This window comes from Harpegnathos saltator, unplaced genomic scaffold (genome assembly GCF_003227715.2).
Source record: "Harpegnathos saltator strain DR-91 unplaced genomic scaffold, Hsal_v8.6 scaffold31, whole genome shotgun sequence".
NCBI classification, from domain to species: Eukaryota; Metazoa; Arthropoda; class Insecta; order Hymenoptera; family Formicidae; genus Harpegnathos; species Harpegnathos saltator.
In genome coordinates, this window is record NW_020230106.1 from 183,000 (window position 1) to 201,591 (window position 18,592).

Below are 18,592 nucleotides of genomic sequence, written 5' to 3' on the forward strand. Positions count from 1 at the left end.
AAGAGAAAGAGGGACAGACAGAAAGAGAGAGAGAGAGAGAGAGAGAGAGAGAGGGGGAGAGAGAGAGAAGATGCCTTATGAGCGCATCCTGAACTTTCTAAACCGATCGCGAATCCGACGACTCGATCGCTACGCTCGATCGTACTGGCTTTATTCCCTTTCCAAGCGAGTCACGAAGCGCCCGCTTCTTCATCATCTTTCTTCTTCTTATTCTACGGTCGAACTCTTCATATCGGAGTTGGGGACGCCGGGTCTTCGCTAAGAGAATTGAGAGAGGATTTCAGTTTTCACATGTATGAAATGTTTCAAGTTTTAGGATCGCGGGAAGTAAATTTTTTTTTTTTTTTTTTAGTAATAACTGCGTTTACTTTACTTCTCGAAAGTAATTTCTCAACCGCGCCAAATGCATTTCTATCTATCGCGATCGTAATTTATTATAATCAGATATTTATGAGATAAGAATCCACCTTGTAATATACTGCAGGTTTTTAAATGAAGTCGTTCTGTCCAACGCGATAAAGAAAATTGCATTGTCTTCTCTGGAAATTTGGTCAGGCCATTGTGCGTGTTTCGGCATTACGTCGGATGATCGTTCTTCAATTACGCTCCAGTTTCCGCGTTTCAGTTCGGTCAGCCGGAAATTAGTCTGCGGTTCGCATGTCGATCGCCCGACGATCATCCGGATCTCTGTTTCACCCCTTTCCCGGATTAACAGGAAGTTACGAATTTCCTTCGCGATAACAAGGACTGCTTCCAGGCGCGATTCAGTTTCTTTAAACGGATGCGACTTGCTAGCGAGATTTAAAAGTGGTTCAACGTCACATATGACTCTTTTAAATACCGTGCAGTTTGATCGAAAATTCTAATTGCGACATTCCTTGAAATAAAATTTTAACTTAATTGAATAATAAAGTTTAATTTAATATTTTTATATTAAATTTATTTAATGTTAAATATCGTTGAACCAAAAATATTAACTTCATACAAAAGGTCTATCGTAATTGTCGGATGAATTAGGAAACGAAATTATCGAAATTTTTATTTCGAAGGATTAATAATTTTTAAGAGGACAATGAACAAAACATTGAGGGTATTCGGTATTCTTTTAAATATCTATCGAAAACGTTCTATTTTCCTTTTAATTCCCACACGTTTTACGAGAATTTAATAGAAAAATGACAAATCATTTGCGTCAACTTTTATTAATATTAATTTATTATTAATGTTAATCGCGACTTTTAGAAGTAAGTTTGTAAGTGAATATTATAATAAGGAAGAAAATAATTTTTTATCTTGTTCGACTCTTAAAACGTTAATGAATTGATTTATTGATCCGTTTGTTCTCTACAAGAAATATCCATTCATTATAAATCCATTATAGATGTCTTAATGGAGGAGTGACCTGATACAAGCTCGATGCCTGATCATTACTTACTAACCTTCCTCGCATCATCCTCGCTACACGCCAAGATTTATCGTCGTAGCTACGACATTAAATCCATTTTCCTCGCTCCATTTTCGCGAAAGCACAAAGCAGCGGAGCTGATCACCGTCTGCCGAAGGAACCGCTCTCGTCTCCACGATCTTCCGCCTCCGCGGATCAATATCGAACTTTCTTGTGAACTTATGCAAGGAACCAATTATCTGGCCCGGGCGATCGGCTCGTCGCTGCGGTAATAACGAGTCGTTGCGCGAAGCCGACAAATACGCAGGCGCGATAAATCGCGCGCGTGCGCACGGAACGAGAATAATGCGCGATCTCTTCTTGACGAAGTTCGTGGCTTCCTTCTTCTTCGAAGATTATCCCTTAAGGAGAGCGCTCTACTCGTTAACGACCGTTTCGATGGACCACGACGCGGAACGGCGCGCGGCGAGCCGCGTAATCGCCCGAGAAAATCTCAGCCGCGAGCCGCGCGGCAGCCACGAACGACCGACCGTCCGCGTGCGGAATCGTGATCCATCCGCGGATCTATAAATCAAGCGAGACTGTACGCGATCCCTGCTCGCCGGCATCTCGCGAGCGAGATGATGGCATGGGGGCACGAGCGATGATGACGCCGGATGAGAGATTCTCGGATGAATGGACGCGCCGATCCGTGAAGAATCGCGCCGAGTTGAGTCCTGATCGTGTCAATCGTCGTCCTTAATTACGTCACCCCGCGACGTTCGTCGAGCGAGCATCTAGGCTATATTCCACATAGATTCGAAGAAGTCTTCTATATAAGTCTGCAATTCCCGTTCCATGATTTCTATCAAAATAAATGCATGGAAACGCATTGCCAAGCGTGACATTTCTCGACCGAGGAAGATTATATATAATTATATATAAAATCATATATAATTTTATATACATTATCTATTTGTTCTTATATGTGATCCATGCATAAATGTTGCCTTCACATGGTCATGTGTATAATCATATAAAATTGTATACGCCTATATGCTGAAAATAGACACTGTCAAGTGAAGAAAAGAAGAAGGTCTTTCGCGTTCAATTACACGTCTGCATCATCGGTTGCCAATATCGGTCGTAAATATAAGCAGTTACTTTAATTATATTTGCGTAACGCCATTTTTTTTCTATGCGGACGTTTACGTACAATTACGTGTGTTTATACATGTGTCTGGCTATAAAAGAGAGACAAAATTTATATAATAACATTATAATTTTATAATAATATTATTTTATTTTTATTATTATTATTATATTAATATTAACATTTATTATTACAATATTTACGAAAAGATAATAATATTAAATTTATAACAGTTATTTTTTGCCAGGTTGGGCCAACTTGACGCTTCACTTAGATTTCAAAGTACTAGCGGAATTGCAAATCGCCGGGAGTTTTCGCAAATAACGAGCTTGGTTTTCCTGCTGTCGTGAAACGTCTGCTAAAAAATTCGACATAAATTACGGCGCGAAGGATTGTTTCTCTAGCGAGCAGCACGCGCGCATTTCACGGTTGGCCGATCGAATCGGTTTCCGTTACATACATCGATCGATCGATCGTTCGTTCGTCCAATAAACCGATTGTACTTATTCGTTATCCTTTTTGCGTCTTTCGCATGGACATAACGAGCCGTGTCATTCGCCCGTGAATGAACCGCACATATTGAAACGTTCCCGCGGCGGTCGGAACGGCGGCGGGTGGGCCGCCTTCGCCGTGGCGCACCGCCTAAAGATCTTCATTCGTCACAATGCGCGCTAAACGGCGTGACATCCTCTTTTGTAAGGCGCGAAACCGTTGCGCGAGGTGCGCGCGTGTGATGCATCTCAATGCATCTCGAAATCGGCCGCTTCGGGACATGCGCGTATTGTGGCCGAGCATTGTGCTGATTGCGAAAAATGTCTCAATCGTTCCAAGATTGTTCCTTCCGTCGAAAGGGAGTCGTTTGACGGACGATTTTCTCGAAAACTGATCCGGTAAAGTGTTTTTCAGATTCGCTCGCATCTCTCAAGCAATTTCTCAAAATTTTTCTAAGAATGGCGTAGATTCCAACTGGAAGATCTAAAGATTTCTCAGAATAGATTATCCCTATTTCGACGGTAATCGGTAAACACCATTTTCATCCCAAACATGTGGAATCTGACCTTGAACCTGCGTAAATTCCTCAATTAGAGCCTGTAACTTTTTTCAGAGGTCGTGCTGACTCTCAATTAAACCCCAAGAAATTTTCTAAATGCGATTGGATAAAATGCGGGACAATTCAGTGGCGAGTTACCATCGCAGCTGCGAACTTGGTACTTTGTAAAATTAAACAGCTCCAAAGTAGAAATGAAGGAAGTATTCACGTGAAGTATTAGACGTAGACGCACGACAGCGCGAGAAATGTAATTTACATCAATATCACGGCACCACACCGCAATTTATGTTCAAGCCGCCGCTCGAAGCAACCAGAATGGCAATGTCATTCTGCGGCTGCGTACGGAGAAGGAGGTCTCTCACGCGTTTAAATGTAAAGTATCCGGCATTCAGCTCCTTCGAAACCACAAAGGAGGCATCTGTCCCGCTACCTGAGCCGTTCATTGCCCAGATATATCAAGGCCCATAGACGATGTTGCGTCTTAGAACACTTCTCGTAGGAAGCTGAAACGAGCGACACCGATCGCGATTAGAGCGAATTTGCGAGCTCGCAGATTAGACAACGGTTGAGCGGACTTTTAGTTTCCCATCGCAATACAGCCGAACCCTTGCCATGATCGTGGCAGGTGCATCCTTTCAACCCTTTGAGGCATAGGTGGTAAGTATACTTACCACCTATTTATTCTCACATTTTCATGAAATATTTCATATTTGAGGGATTCTTGTCGGGTTTCTTGCGTTTCTGTTTAGCCTCCTTATGCGATATGGGAGCATACATGAAAGGTTGAAAAGTGTTTTGCATAAGTTGTCCATTTATTATAAATCAACAAAGTGTGAGAAATACACATTTTTACAGAAAAAAATCATTTTCCACGAACTATTTTATTAAATTAACTAAAATTGCACTCTGGTTAGTTTTTGAGATCGCTGATTACGAATCTGAGCGGAATCTTGAATCCGCCATCTTGAATCTCGACAATCCGACAACAGATTCGTAATCAGCGACTCCAAAAACACCACAATACCCATTGTCACCGAAATTATCGCGATTTTTCATTTTTGCGTCCGCCATCTTGAATTTCGAAAATCTAATAACGGATTCGTCATTGGCGACCCCAGAAACCCCCGTATATAAATTTTCATGAGATTCGGATTTTCTGAAAAATACGTGCCTCAAGAGGGTTAAGTGACCCGCCGGCATATATTTGCGAGTAATCTCGGCTCAAACATGTTGAGTTATAGACATGAGAAATCTGTCGCGTTTGTCTCGTGTATCTTGGGACGAGTTTACGTTTACCCTGCGTTGAGATTTAAGATCTCGCGGTTGGAGTTACCGGTTTATGCCGAAGAGTCGTTTTTAACAGGAATCCGGAGTTAGTGTCCTTTGAGGAATTTTCATTTTACAGGACATTATTGTCACGGGTTCACCGCATTCGCTCTGGAATTCCTGCGCCATGAGTGGACGAGTGTGAAAAACCTTCGAGAGCCGCTCGACGAAACTCGCCTTTCGGGCTTCCAGTTCGCGGCGGACGCGACGTGAGAATGCTGCTCGCGAGGTGATCGGCACCACGGTAAGTCCTTTTATCATTACGTCACTACACCCACCGCCGCGTGACGTAAGCGGCAGCCGTGTGCATATTAATTTGCATTTTTGCCGCGCGCCGCGTCTCGGCCCACCGGCCGCGCTTTAAATGCTACGTTACCGAATTATCATAACCGCGTAGCCCCGTCGTTGTTGCCGATCGCGCGATTGGGAAATCAGCGTCATCAGCGACGGCGGCGGAACGAACCCGTAATAAAGGTGCCACGTCGCGGAAACACTCGCGGTAATGGCCACGGTGATCGTTGCGCCGCGTACCAACAACGCATGGAATGAATAAAGTAGAACGGATGAGCCGCGCGCGCGCCTCGCCTCGCCGGATCATGACGTATGAGGTTTGATTGAAAAGTAACGAGAATTTTTTATTTTCTCGGAAAGTATTTATTTAATGTTCAATGTTTATCCCATCTCCTTCAAAGTAATCCCCAAAGTGTGATATTATACACTTATGCCAACGTAGTTTCCAGTTTGAGAAACACTGGTGGAACGCCTCTTTGGGAAACGTCTTGAGCTGGATTTGCGATTATGTCTTTGTCTCATCTATTGTTGCAAAACAATTGTCCTTTGAGTGTCCTTTTGAATTTGGGAAATAGGAAAAAGTCACAGGGGACCATGTGTGGAGAATAAGGTGGTTGCGGCATTACAACGGTGTTGTGTCTCGCCAAGAACCGTTGGATAAATCGTTTCATGTTCGAAACATTAGTAAAAGTCGCTTCGCATGAGCCGTATGAAATTCCTGTTTCTTCAGCAACCTCTCCAATGGTGATTCTTCTATTAGCAAGCACAGTCTCTTTAATTTTTCCCACGTTTTCATCACTGATGGATGTGCTAGGACGCCCAGACCTCGCGACATCCTCGATATCTTCTCGGCCTTCCTGAAAGCGTCTGTACCGTTCATAAACTCGTGGTTGTGACATAGTATCGTCGCCAAAGGCCTTCTTTAACATCTTGAACGCTTCGCTGCACTTAATTCCGTTTTTAACACAATATTTCAGACAAACTCTCTGATCCGACTGATTTCGCCACGCAAAAATCGCCAAACACCCTGTATTATGTAAATTCACTAATGACGGTAATTGCATATTAACGTTATGCGGCGACGGGGAGGCGCGTTCGATGAATTAGCGCCGGCCGGTTTTTCTTTCTGCCGAATAGCAAAGGGCGATTGCGAACGTCTCTCTCTCTCTCTCTCTCTCTCTCGAGAGAGAGAGAGAGAGAGAGAGAGACTGAAGGCAGGAGGCTGAAGAGGCGTCCGCAGTGGCGCCGTGACGAGAAAGCTTCTCTCGCGAGTTCCCGTTGAGAAGTCGTCTCTCAAAAGCGCCGAATATCCGCCGGACAATCGAGGCTTTGTCTCTTTGTCGATCGGACTACTATGGGGCCTTTCCATTGAGTCATACGAACAACATCCCGCCTTTCTTCCAGATTCTCAATGAGTGAGAAAGGTAGGATGACACTTGTATTGACTCGTGTCATTAAACGGAAAGTTACCCTGTGACAAACGACGAGCTTTCTAGGGGTGTGGTGTCCGAAATACGCTTCCAGCGCTCATTACGTCGGGAACGTCAAAGACCGTTGCGAAATTCATCAGTGTGACCGGGCGCTGTTTATTTCGGCACATTCTATTAATCGTCTGCTGCGATCATAACTTCCAAAACAAACGAGGAGAAGAATGACACGAGCAACAGGTAACGATAAACAGCGGGTCGCTCTTGCGCAATTTTTGAACCTTGCCTTCGAATCTTTTGATGAGGCAAAAGCTAATTTGCCTGGAGAGATTCCTCCTTCCTTCTTCCTCTAATGAGAATGAATATAAAGCAGAGATAACAGCCGCTGGCTGGAAACGATTTAAAGAGTGAAACACTTGACAAGAGACCTCGTTTGTAAAATTACATCGAAAGAATTAGGCTTAATCGTATTATGTTGCTAGCTGCCTCGAGATGGCAGCTTCAATCTTCAGTCTCTTTTGCGTCTTCAATGTACCACTTCCGGAAAGAAAGATCGTTAATGAATTGATGCAGTTTGCAAAAACACAGACAGCGTCGTCGTAGCACGCACGGCGCATGGACCGCCATTAGTCTCATCGCCGCAAGCGCAGAAAGTCGAACGTGATACAGCTTGTAATGAATTTGTGTATTACGGATTTTGCAGTGAAACAACCTGCTTCCGTTAGACAAAATCAGTGAGATATAAGACAAGGGGCAATAAAGTGAGAGTGTTTCCGCTAAAAATCAGTGCGCGCTCGCTGAATGAAGCACTCCTTTCTACCGATTCGCTCCGAGAGAGTGACGTGTCGCTGAACGCAGCTTATATTTTCGCAGCTCGAGGAGAAAAAGACAAACTGCTTATACTTTTTGCCTCCCTCTCGTTCCGTTTTCTCCCCACTTGACTGAGCCTTCCAGCATAACAGAGAGTCACCGTTGGTGACAAATGACGCTATAATACGGCGTCGTCAAGGCTTTCGCGGCCTTTTTGATTTTTGTATCGCGATTATCGCGGACAAAAGGATCGCCGCATTTCCCGCAGAGTCCCGACGTCGAGCCGAAGACGAGCTGGTGGTGGTTAATCCGGTGATCGAGGGATCGTTTCGCGCGGTCATTCAAGGACCGCGATCGGCGGCGGCAGCGGCCGCGACGGCGTGAAAGTGAAAAAGTATGTTACGTCGTCGGTCACATCGTTTTGCCCAAGTGTGCGTCGCTACCTCATTATCTTTATTATGTTATCCGAGCGAATCATCGTCGTGGCGAATTACCGTGATGACGCGGTGACCGTGTAAGGAGACCCGCGAGAGAGACCGTCGCCTGCGCGACGAGCCGCTGAATAAAGCCGAATTCATCCAAAAGCGGCCATTAATTGCGGCCGTTTGCATCAGATACGAATACATCCGTTCATTTTGCTTGGCCGGGCCGAATTACCATGGCAGGGGATACTTCCGCGCGAATCAAACAAACAGGATATAGTCGAGTCTAAATCGTACATGTGCCTTTGATATACCAATCCGATGCCGATTTGAAAAAAGAAAAGGGTAATTTCGATGACGAATGAGCATTCTTTTTCCAAACGCGTTGAGACCGAAAGTGTCGCGTGAACGTGTCTCTCGTGCTGGACGTGCGGTAAAGAATCCGCGAAGGAATCTTTCCGTATTTCAATGGCGGCCGCGTGTCAACCGGCCTCCGTCGTTACGAAAGTAACGGCTCGTCAGCTCGTCAGTCGTTTACACGCGTCGCGGTCCTCGCTCGTCGCGCGCACGCGCGCGCGTTCTTCGTTTGCTCGCGCCGCGCGTAACGGTGCACGCGTGCACTCGCGGCATCTCTAATTCCTCGACGGACGTTGCATTCGCAATGCCGTGATCAATCAGAGACACGATGACCGACCGACACCCCGCCGGATCGGTGATCTGTCCCTCTGCTCGCAGGGGATCGTTTTCTTCTGCCGTCGTGAGCTCTCAGCAGTCAGACAGACGCTAAACGCTAAACGCGTCTGTCGTTAAGTAAATAGGTCTTAATGAAGCGTATTCCGAGACTGGAGGCGAAGAGAGAAACAGGAATACTAAAATAATTAATAGTAAAGTGTCCTGAGGTGTCCGGCCATTAAGAAATGTCCAAGTCTGTAAGAACCACGTGCTCGCTAAGGCGCAATCAGTTTATTCCTCCGGTGAGAAACGCTTCTTACAACTCGTAACTCCAATCATAAATAATTGTTCGGTTGTAGATATAGCACCGCAATCAGTGGAATCTGAAGGATGAGATGAATGAAGCCGCGATCAGCTAATAATAGCGGCTGCTTTTTAACTCAGTTTACAGACACAGACGGGGTATAATGAATTTGCGCAAATTTTGCATTGAGATATTATATTTTCACTGATCAAGAGTGGTGAAATAAAATGAGATTGTTTCAAGTAAGATGGAAAAGAAGAAAATTGGGATGCAGAACTCGACTCGGACGCGACTACCAATTAATTATCCTTCCGCAAGAATAAGTTGAAGATTGATAATTACGTAGAAATTGTGTAGTTTTACCTTATCTCTGCCGAGACATGAAGTACTGAACAGTAGCGGCCGAATCGGAGCCGCGCTCTATTCGCGCAGCTCGCGCGATTTACGTCCTTTCCGTAATACCACGACACACTCGAGAAAGTTTTACAATGCATTTCGCGCGCGCGCGCGCGCGTGGGTCGTGTCGTAAAGCCGCGTTCTCTTGCGTAACGCAGCTATCGATTATCGTTAGAGAGTTATCGATCGCGCCGGCACGGAGGAGGCGAGAAGGAGGGTAGGAAGAAGGAGGAAAAAGCGACGGAGGTGAAGAGGCAAGGAGAAAGAAGAAAGGAACGGCTGAGTTTTTGCGGCTCGGAAGAGATCGTCGTGTTGCGTCGTTCTTCTCTTCGGACGGAGGAAATTCAGGTTCGATCGCCCGTCGACGAGCATTTTCTACGGTCTCGTTCACTAAAGCGAGCATCGCGCGCGCCTGACGGGCACTTACGGCCGCGGGAAACTGCACGAAATTTAATCTGCGAGCTTTTACGCCGCGCGTTTAACCGCGCGGCTTTACGGGCGCTTTCCACATCGTGCAGCCGCGGCCGCGCGGCAATAAGCGCGTTTTATCGTCGCGGCGCGGTATAAACGCGCTTTGCGAAATCCGGAGCAGCCGCGCGCCGCGCTCGCCATTAGCATCGCGCTTCGTTGTCGATCGCTCTGGTGATCGAATGCGCGATCGCCGCCGATTCGTCATATCGTCGCGGAGCCTGTCACGCGTTTTCCCGCGGGAATCCCGCAGGCCCGAGCTCGCGCGAACCTCGTCTGGCTGCGCGACCAATCTTGCGAAAGAAGCAGTATAAATCACCGCATGCTTAATTTTGTATTATTTTATCGTGGACGACCGTTAAAGCGCGTTTACGCCGGCAATAACTTCGCTAATGACTTGTGTTTTCAGCGATCTTATCGACGATTTTGCACGGGGAGGAGTGCAAGTCGTCGCATGTTTAATTTTGTATTACTTTGTCGTAGGCGGCCGTTAAAGCTCGTTTACACCGGCGATAACTCTGCTAATGACGCTTTTCTAATGTTTTTAGCGATGGTGTTCCGCGTGTGAAGAAATACGATTATGGTATGTCTAATTTTGCATTATTTTATCAATAACGATATAATGATTACAAATAACGCAACAGGTACAAATTACTTTCAAACCTCGAGAGACCTCTCTGGAAGTTCGATTTCGTTCGTAAAGATGCGCTTCGCATTCGCAGTTCGTTTTTAATCTTTAAAGGCCAAAAATATATGCTTGGAAGAATGTTTAACACTTTTTCGTCTGTTTCGCTGAATTGTTATCAATTCCGATGTGTAACGCTTACACAACAGCTGATGAATCTATTTCAGAGAACAAAGTCGTCCACGAAATCAGCAAGAAAGATAAAAAAAAACTGAAAATAAAGAGAAAAACGATAATAGCTCGTTTGTATTTAGAACAAATATTTATCTTAGAAAATTTTTATATCAAGAGCTACTATTGTCTTAAAAATGAACTTTGAGAATTCTACCCGAGTCACCCTCTCCAAAATTTACTGGTTCGTTCCAGCCTCCTCATTATGTACTCACATCGAGCCACTTCACAGAGAACGCCTGCATTATACAATTACAAGACAGAGATTGGTCGCAATATTCTGATTGTTTTTAATAATTCATATATATTTCCTCGAACGGGAAAAGGTCGTGCGAGTTAATCGTCTACGGTTAAAGGGTCAAATTTCTCGTCGGAAATGGAGCGAATTAAACTCTCGGCCGGACAAGTAGATACGGACCGGAGGTGGTCGGACAGACCGCCAATAAAACGAACGTAAACGCGAGCGGCGATAGTTGCAGAACGGGAGCGCGACTGGCCGGCTCTCGTTTACGACAGCGAAGCGTGCGGTCTCCCGAGCGCTTGGATTTTTCAAAAAGGGACGCGCCAGTTGCGCGCGAGACCCGTTTCCTTGTAAAAGTACACAACACGGAGCGTGTGCTGAAATTGTTATGTAAATCGCCGCGCTCGTTCGGTCGGTCGCGCTAAAGCACACGGAGAGCGAAGGAAAGAGAGACTCTCTCTCTCTCTCTCTCTCTCTCTCTCTCTCTCTCTCTCTCACCCGGTTGCACCCGGCTGGACGAGAGTCGCGCGGCCCCTTGATAAATATGCTATTGCGTTAAATTCGCCATAATTGTATCATTTCATTTGCCGTTCGATCTTATAGAGCGTTCTCTGTTAAAGGCGCGCGTTAGGTGACCCGGCGGAACGAGCGGCGCGCGCTTGCTGGATATCGATAGTAACTTGATTTACGCCGTCGTCGTCGCCGGCGTCGAGAGCGAAACGCGGCTCACAATTAGATCTCTCGCTGTTAGATAACGTCCGTGAGCGATCGGCGTCGGCCATGAAGAATGCGATCGCGATCGCGAGGCCGACAGGGTGAGTTCGCCGGCGTGGGTGTCGCCGGTCCCAGAGGACGACGTTTCTTTCACTCCGGCGATTCGACACGTTAGCCGTTACAATTTACTTGAGGAACTCCCCCTAACACCGCGTTTTTTCGTTATTCGTCCTTACGTGATTGTGTAAAATCGACTCGGCTCGTTTATGTATGGGAGAGAAAATCTGTCATTATCACGCGTATGTAACGCGATCCATTTCTGTCGGAGCGGTAAAGCGGTACAGGTCTTTGAAAAAATATCTTATGCAAGGGCAAGTTTACTTGTTTATTCATTCCCTTTAGTTTCATTCAACTTCCATTCAAAATGTATAAGATATACCATCGTTGTAGAAGTGTCCGAGTAATTTTTGAAAGGAATCAGGTGGTTAGACACATCTCGAAAAATTCTTTTCTTAGAAATATTTTTAAATTTCAACAATACATATCTCGATGGAAAGGCGTAGAATAATCGGGATCAAATATTGCATAGATGATATGTACGAAACGGACGCTAATATCACGTTTTTAATTCCAACAACCAAATTAATCTTACGTTTTTAATAAAGAAAGAGAAGGCGATGAGAGAGAAACTTGCACAAATATTATAAAAATATTATAAAGGATTATAAATATCGAATGATATGGAAAGCACACCATCTCTGATAAAACGGTTAATGTATCTGATAGCCGATCTCTCCATTTCTCTAATAGCGTTTTGCATTGTGCGTTTACCGGTGCGCACGATATTTTTGCACAAATACATAACGCAGGCGAGTACCTGCCAACAGTATTATTCGTTACGCGAGAAACGATTATTTCCCTATGTGGTCTCCAATATTACGTAAGTTTGATTAATATTCCCTCGCGATAGTGTCAAACTTGCACATCATAAATCACCACCTATAAACCTCCAACGTTCGGACTTCCTCGCGTTGTATCGATCATTAATTTCTTCATTTCAGCATTATCGCGGGCCGATAATCTTCAGTGAAACGGAAAATTCTGAGGAAAGATGAGAATGAAATGAGAGAGGTCGGTGCGCGACATTGACAGCGAATCTGTTAACTTCCGACGTCGAATGTGCGACGGAGATTTTCAGCGATTTCGCCGCCGGCGCTTCCGGTCCAGCGCAGCTGGGCGAAGAGACAAACGAGGCAGCTCGCGTCACTGTGCTTTCTATTAATTAGCGTTCGGCGAAATATAAATGACCGCGAGAAACCGCTCGCGCGCGTCTTCGACCCAGTTCGCTAGAGAACATCCGTTTGCCAAGCGCGAATTATCCGAAGCGATAAACGGGAAATCCGCCGTTTATCCGCGACGAATCCGCACGTGAATCTCTTTCTCTCTCTCCCTCTTCATGTCAAGTTTCTCGCAGGAATGCGCGATATCGCCGCGTCGATGGTAGCCGTCGTCGCCGAGAGTGTGTTGAACGACGGCGATCGCCGGCTGTGAGTAAGAAAGTACGAATAGAAAAGAAAGCCTGTAATAATGGTATCGCGCATATAACTCTTGACGGCGATCGTGATTGTAACTCGCGGCGCAGAACGACGCGCTTATCGGTAATTTAGCCACTCGTTTCTAATGAACTGGTTCGCTCATGTTACATGAAAATATTCCCCGCGCCGAGTGCTCGGGATATCTACCGTTCATCTACTTCTACTTAAAAATGTGCAATGCGTATTGCAGCTCTCGGCTGGTATTATGCCTCGCTCCGCGATCGCGGCTGGATCGTGCCCCAAAGTTGGAGTCGTCACAATCAGCAGGTACCTTTTTGCGTAGTTACTCGAAGTGTCCGCGAGAAGCTTGTTACGAGATAATTAGACCGCCTGATTTTGCTCGCTCGCTCACGAGCGAGAGAGGAAACAGGAAAAATCAATCAAAGCTGGCATCAAATCACACTAATAGAGGCGTATTAGTCAAGACAGAGGTGATTAAGTGTGGCAACAAGTTCGTCGGCGGCAGCTCGCATGATCATTAAGTGGGCGATATTTTACACGGCGAATCGGCAAATCCTATACGGTAATCTCCCGGCTCTGAAGTCCGCTTTCGTCCTCAATGTTTGGTCTGTTCTTTTTACCTGCGCTACTGAACTGCTGCGACGAGCTAAAGTGAGAAAAAATATAGTTGCCTCGTTCTAACTTATTGCACTAGTTCCGCAGTGCAGCTAAAAAGAACAGACCACGTTATCAGCGCGCGCGCGCGCGCCGACAACGTTTTTCCGGCAAACGTGAACGTGAAAATTCGCGACGCCGGCCAAGCCGGACGCGCCGATGCGCAACAGGTGGTTGAGGCTCGTCGAGGATCGACACCGCTCCGGCGCGGCTCGCGCGAGCGGTGAATTCGTAACGGGACCAGCGGGTGTTATCCTTACAAGTAGGCGCGTAATTACGGCGCAATAAACGACGCCGGGCTAACGCGCCGCCTAGCCGCGCCGTTAGTTTCTCGAGCGCGTCGATTTCCTCGAGCGCGCGCGGCGGCAGTAGAAAAAGACAGCCGCTCTGAGCCCGCGCGGAAAATTGGCCTCTCGCGCCGCGGCGAGAGTAACCTAGCGAGAAAATGACCGCGCGGGGAGGCACGTTAATTTGCAACTTTCCTTAATCGCCCGCCGTTCTCGGAGAGGCATCTCGGATACCTGCCCATTCGTGGACGTGGCCTGATAATTGCTCGGTCATCCTTCCAAGCCTTCGCGTACGTGTGAACGTACGGCCTCGCATTTCCGTCGATATGGAATATACACCCTTATATGTCCATTAACGCGTTCGCTGACGATTATTTCAAATGCTACATTCGCTTTGGGTCGTCGGATATGTCGGCAAATGAATGCAATCCGCGGTATATATCTCTTAGCTCGTTTCATTGGCTTTCTATCGGCCGTGTACGAAGTGTTTCAGAGACAAGTGGCCCGATTTTAAGAGCATATTCTACTCACTGTAAGGATGAAAGAAAATCATAAGCACGCTTTTGACTCGCAAATAACGCGTAGATCTCGTTTTTGTAGGGAAAAGTGAGCGATTAATACGGTGCCCGAAGAATCTAAGCTGAACGTTTATAAATATGATGTATAATTTTGATACTATCGCGTTTTAACGTGTAATGTTAGACGCACACTGAAGGACGCTAGAGAAATTATGGGTTTAGCTGCGAACTGTATTCGTCAACTGCAATCAGAATGTGTTGTACACCTTCCAGATGAGTTTCTCGAAAACTTACAACGATCTCGCGAACTGCGTGTATTTCTACAAATTTCCTTCGCCGTCTTCCTCTTCTTCACTAAGAGCGTAAGAATAATTCGGCCCCGCTGGAACTGAAAACGTGATGTTGGCATCCGTCTCGTATCCGCGATACGTGTAACTTTGGCTTCGATTATCTCAGCTTCGGTACGGTCAATCTTCCGCTACTTGTCCGCATACGTGCGGATCATGTCTCCCCATTGATATATTCTCAACTTGAAAGGATTCCTTGGAAAACGGGTCCACGGACCGAACATCTCAGTTACTTCTGACTTCAGTTCAACGCTTCAACGGAGAGAACCTTTCGAGATTATCAACTCTCTTCAAATAAGAAGCGCGAAGTGTCACCGATCTGTGACTCGCGCCCGCCGACTAACGATTATCCTCGCGATCGATCCTGGATCGATCGTCTCTTTCGTTCGATGATCTTCGCCAAAGAGTCTCTGTCTCACTTTCTCTCTCCCTCCCTCCCTCTCTCTCTCTCTCTCTCTCTCTCTCTCTCTCTCTCTCTCTCTTTCTTACTCGCTCTCTTTCACTCTCTCTCTCTCTCTCTCTCTCTCTCTCTCTCTCTCTCTCTTCCTGATTCAATCACTATTCTTTCAGCAAGAGGAGCTGTCGAAGCCCGCGGACACACCTGTCTTCGCGCATGTTAACCCACGCGGATAATTGCCGTCGTACGCGTCGAGGGTCATGCTGCTGTCCCGAGGCGGCGCGAGTTCCTCATCCTCGGACCGGACGCCGACGAGTGATCGTCGGATTGGATTCGCGAGTATCCACCGAAAAACCGACACACAGCGAACACTTTCTCCTGCCGCGGCACGGCCGCGCGACACCAACACGTCCGCCGCCGCTTCGTCGGCTTCCTCGAGTCTAGATCGGCGAGAGGGAGCTCGCGTTGCCACGTGCCGCGGGAACGTAAGTTATGATGATGTCTTTCGTAAGTGGTGAATTTTTGATCGCGAACTCCGCGGCTGTGATACGTGATACTGATCGCGAAACAACGGTCTAAGAAATCTGGAGGACTTCCCCTTGCCCGTCGAGTCGACAAATTCCGTCCCTTTCCCGACCGGATTTCTCGGACTTCTACACACACTGTTTTTCTCGCGTCGTCAAGCGGGGCCCAGCTGATCGGTTCGATACTTGGCGTTCGTCGTATTATGAGATTCTCGTTTCCTCTGGTTCCTTTTCTTCAATTTTTCAAGCAAGGTACCGCCGTCCGGCACGGCGAGGTCTCGGAGCACAGAGTCGGATCCTGTTTCCTTTTCGCGCACCAATCACTTGCCAGGATCCGAGGGCACCGTATCGAACCGAGGAACGATCCGGGATCAACGTCGAGTTTAGTCAACCTCGCTCCGTAGAAGCGGTCGTCAGACTAAAGTCGTCGCACCGCTGGTAAGAGTACGTGCATGGGTTTCTTATCCCTTCTGTTAGCACGAAATCCCCTCTTTCTCTCTCCTTCGTCCACAGGAGCCTACACTCTCTCTCGTTCCGCGGCCGCTATCTCGCTAGAAATTCGTCGGATCCATTGCACTATACGAGAAATTATTAGTGATTTTTCGGAAATGCGCCATCCTTCATCAGCTCCGTAAATTTTCCTCCGGGAGACATCCAGAAGCGCATGCGAAAGTGAATCTCGTCCGATGAAAGGATATCGATTCATGTGACATGTGTATTTTTATTATTATATAATTGTCCAGATTTCTATATAAATTAGACCTTAAAATTATCATCAATCACGATAAAAAGCATTGGAAATATCAAAATGATTAATAATCTATAATTAATAATAATTAAAATAATAAAAAATTAAAATAATAAAATAATAATAAAAAAATTAAAATAATAATAAAAAAATAATAAAAAAACTTGCCGTTATTAAACCAAAAAATTTGACATTCAGAAATTAAATCGGAATCTGAAAAATTGGAATTAAATTGGAATAGTTATTATATTTAATATTTTCAGTAGCAGCAAGTCTAAACTTTATTGCGTTTGAATTTTTTTTAGATTGGTTAAAAAACAAATTGTCAAAGACTAAGGACAGAGTTGATTCAATGCAGAAAATGAAAACTTTTCCGCAGGAGTAAATTAAATGGCTCTGAATGTCTTATATGTCTTGCTCGTTTCTAGGTCTTTGCCAATAATCGCTTTAAATCAAAGTTATAATGCAATCTTGCTCACGTGACTTCTTATCAAAATCAATGCGTGAGGTAATACCGGAATAAATAATTTATAAATCGTTCGGGGGCCCCGACGTGGGATTCTGCTCGGGATTAGGCAGATTTCATCTCGAGCGAGCGACGCCCGCTCCGTATTACGCAAACGCGGTTCTCACGCATTTTTCGTGCGCGCGTCCGCGGAACGTCGTAAATCGTCATTTACGAGTCGCCGCCGCCGCCGCCGCCGCCGCCGCCGCCGCCATCGCCGTCGCCGTCGCTGTGTAATAATTACCCCAACGAAAGAAGACGAAGAAAGCGCGGCCGTAAGGTACCGCGAGACGCCACCGTTGTCGATGTGAAGGCAAAGTTCAGCAAGAAGTGTCCGCTATTAACGTCATTCTCAATAGCCATCGCCGAAATCGCGCGCTCGTTCTCGACGGTCTTAATAAGCGCCCTGTCGACAACGCTAAAGGAAACTCGCGAAAGATAGACGCAAAAATGGCCGAAGCGTTGCAATTCTCGTATTTACCTCTGGGCGCTTAATCGTCTTTTAAGAGCGCGAAAGAACTCGCTTTAAATAATACGTCAAGAGAATGTTAAAAAATGTCAATTTTTCTAATTTGCTTTCATGCTTTCCCCTTTGCTTCTTACAAAAAATTTTGTAAAATGCAAAATTAACGCGGAAATTTTACGTTAAATTTAACCTATATACCAGGATATTTCCAAACTTTCTCGATTATATTTATTTATCTGCATTTTTGTATTACATTTTTATATTGCATATTACATTTTTCTTTTGAAGAAAAGAGATATTGAGTAGTTTTAAAAGCGTCTTTTCTTTATTGTAACATCTTATCTCGAAATGTACAATGTTACAGTTCCTTTCTTTCCTTCAGTACATATGACTTGAAAAAATCAACGGGGAAGCTTTAAGTAAAACAATAACATTTTTAACTATTGGGTGTACAAATTAGTTCGGTTCGTTTTCAAAAGATGGTTCCGGCTGTTATGAATGGTTCACAGTGACTGCCGATTTTGGCGGTTTCAGAGAGGTTAGACATCTGCCAATAATATTCAGTTTATATCGCTTTGAGTTTCATACAAAAACCCTGCTTTTTACAGTGTTGAAAATGTCGAATTTTGTGTTAACCAAACAGCATTTGCGGGAGGTTTTAAATTTCTGCTTTAATTGGAAGAAAAGTGCAGCTGAAGCCCATCGAATGCTTGGTGAAGTTTATGGTGACGCTGCTCCAACTAATAAATCATGTAGGGAATAGTTTCGACGTTTCAAGGATGGATATTTCAGCGTCGAAGACAAGCCTCGCTCTGGACAGCCAAAAAAATTTGAGGACAAAGAATTAGAGGCATTACTCGAAGAAGATCAGAGTCAAACGCAAGAGGAGCTTGCAGAATCATTGGGAGTGGACTCAACAAGCTGTTTCCGTACGATTGAGAGACATGGGAATTATTCAAAAACAACGAAATTGGGTGCCTTATGAACAGAAACCGAGAGACGTTGAAAGGCGTTCTTCGTGACAACGCTCGGCCTCATGTCGCAAAAGTCGTAAAAAAATATTTGGAAACGCTCG

At 45.5% G+C, this 18,592-nt stretch overlaps 1 protein-coding gene across 1 annotated transcript in view; it reads right to left on the minus strand.

Moving 5' to 3' along the window:
- Window positions 1–15,310, minus strand: part of LOC105189193 (serine-rich adhesin for platelets) — a 68,269-nt gene extending 52,959 nt beyond the window's left edge. The window contains exon 1 of the mRNA XM_011151147.3: window positions 14,825–15,310. The gene's annotated coding sequence lies outside the window, so the exon portion shown is untranslated. The remainder of the gene's footprint in view (window positions 1–14,824) is intronic.
- Window positions 15,311–18,592: the final 3,282 nt, after the last annotated feature.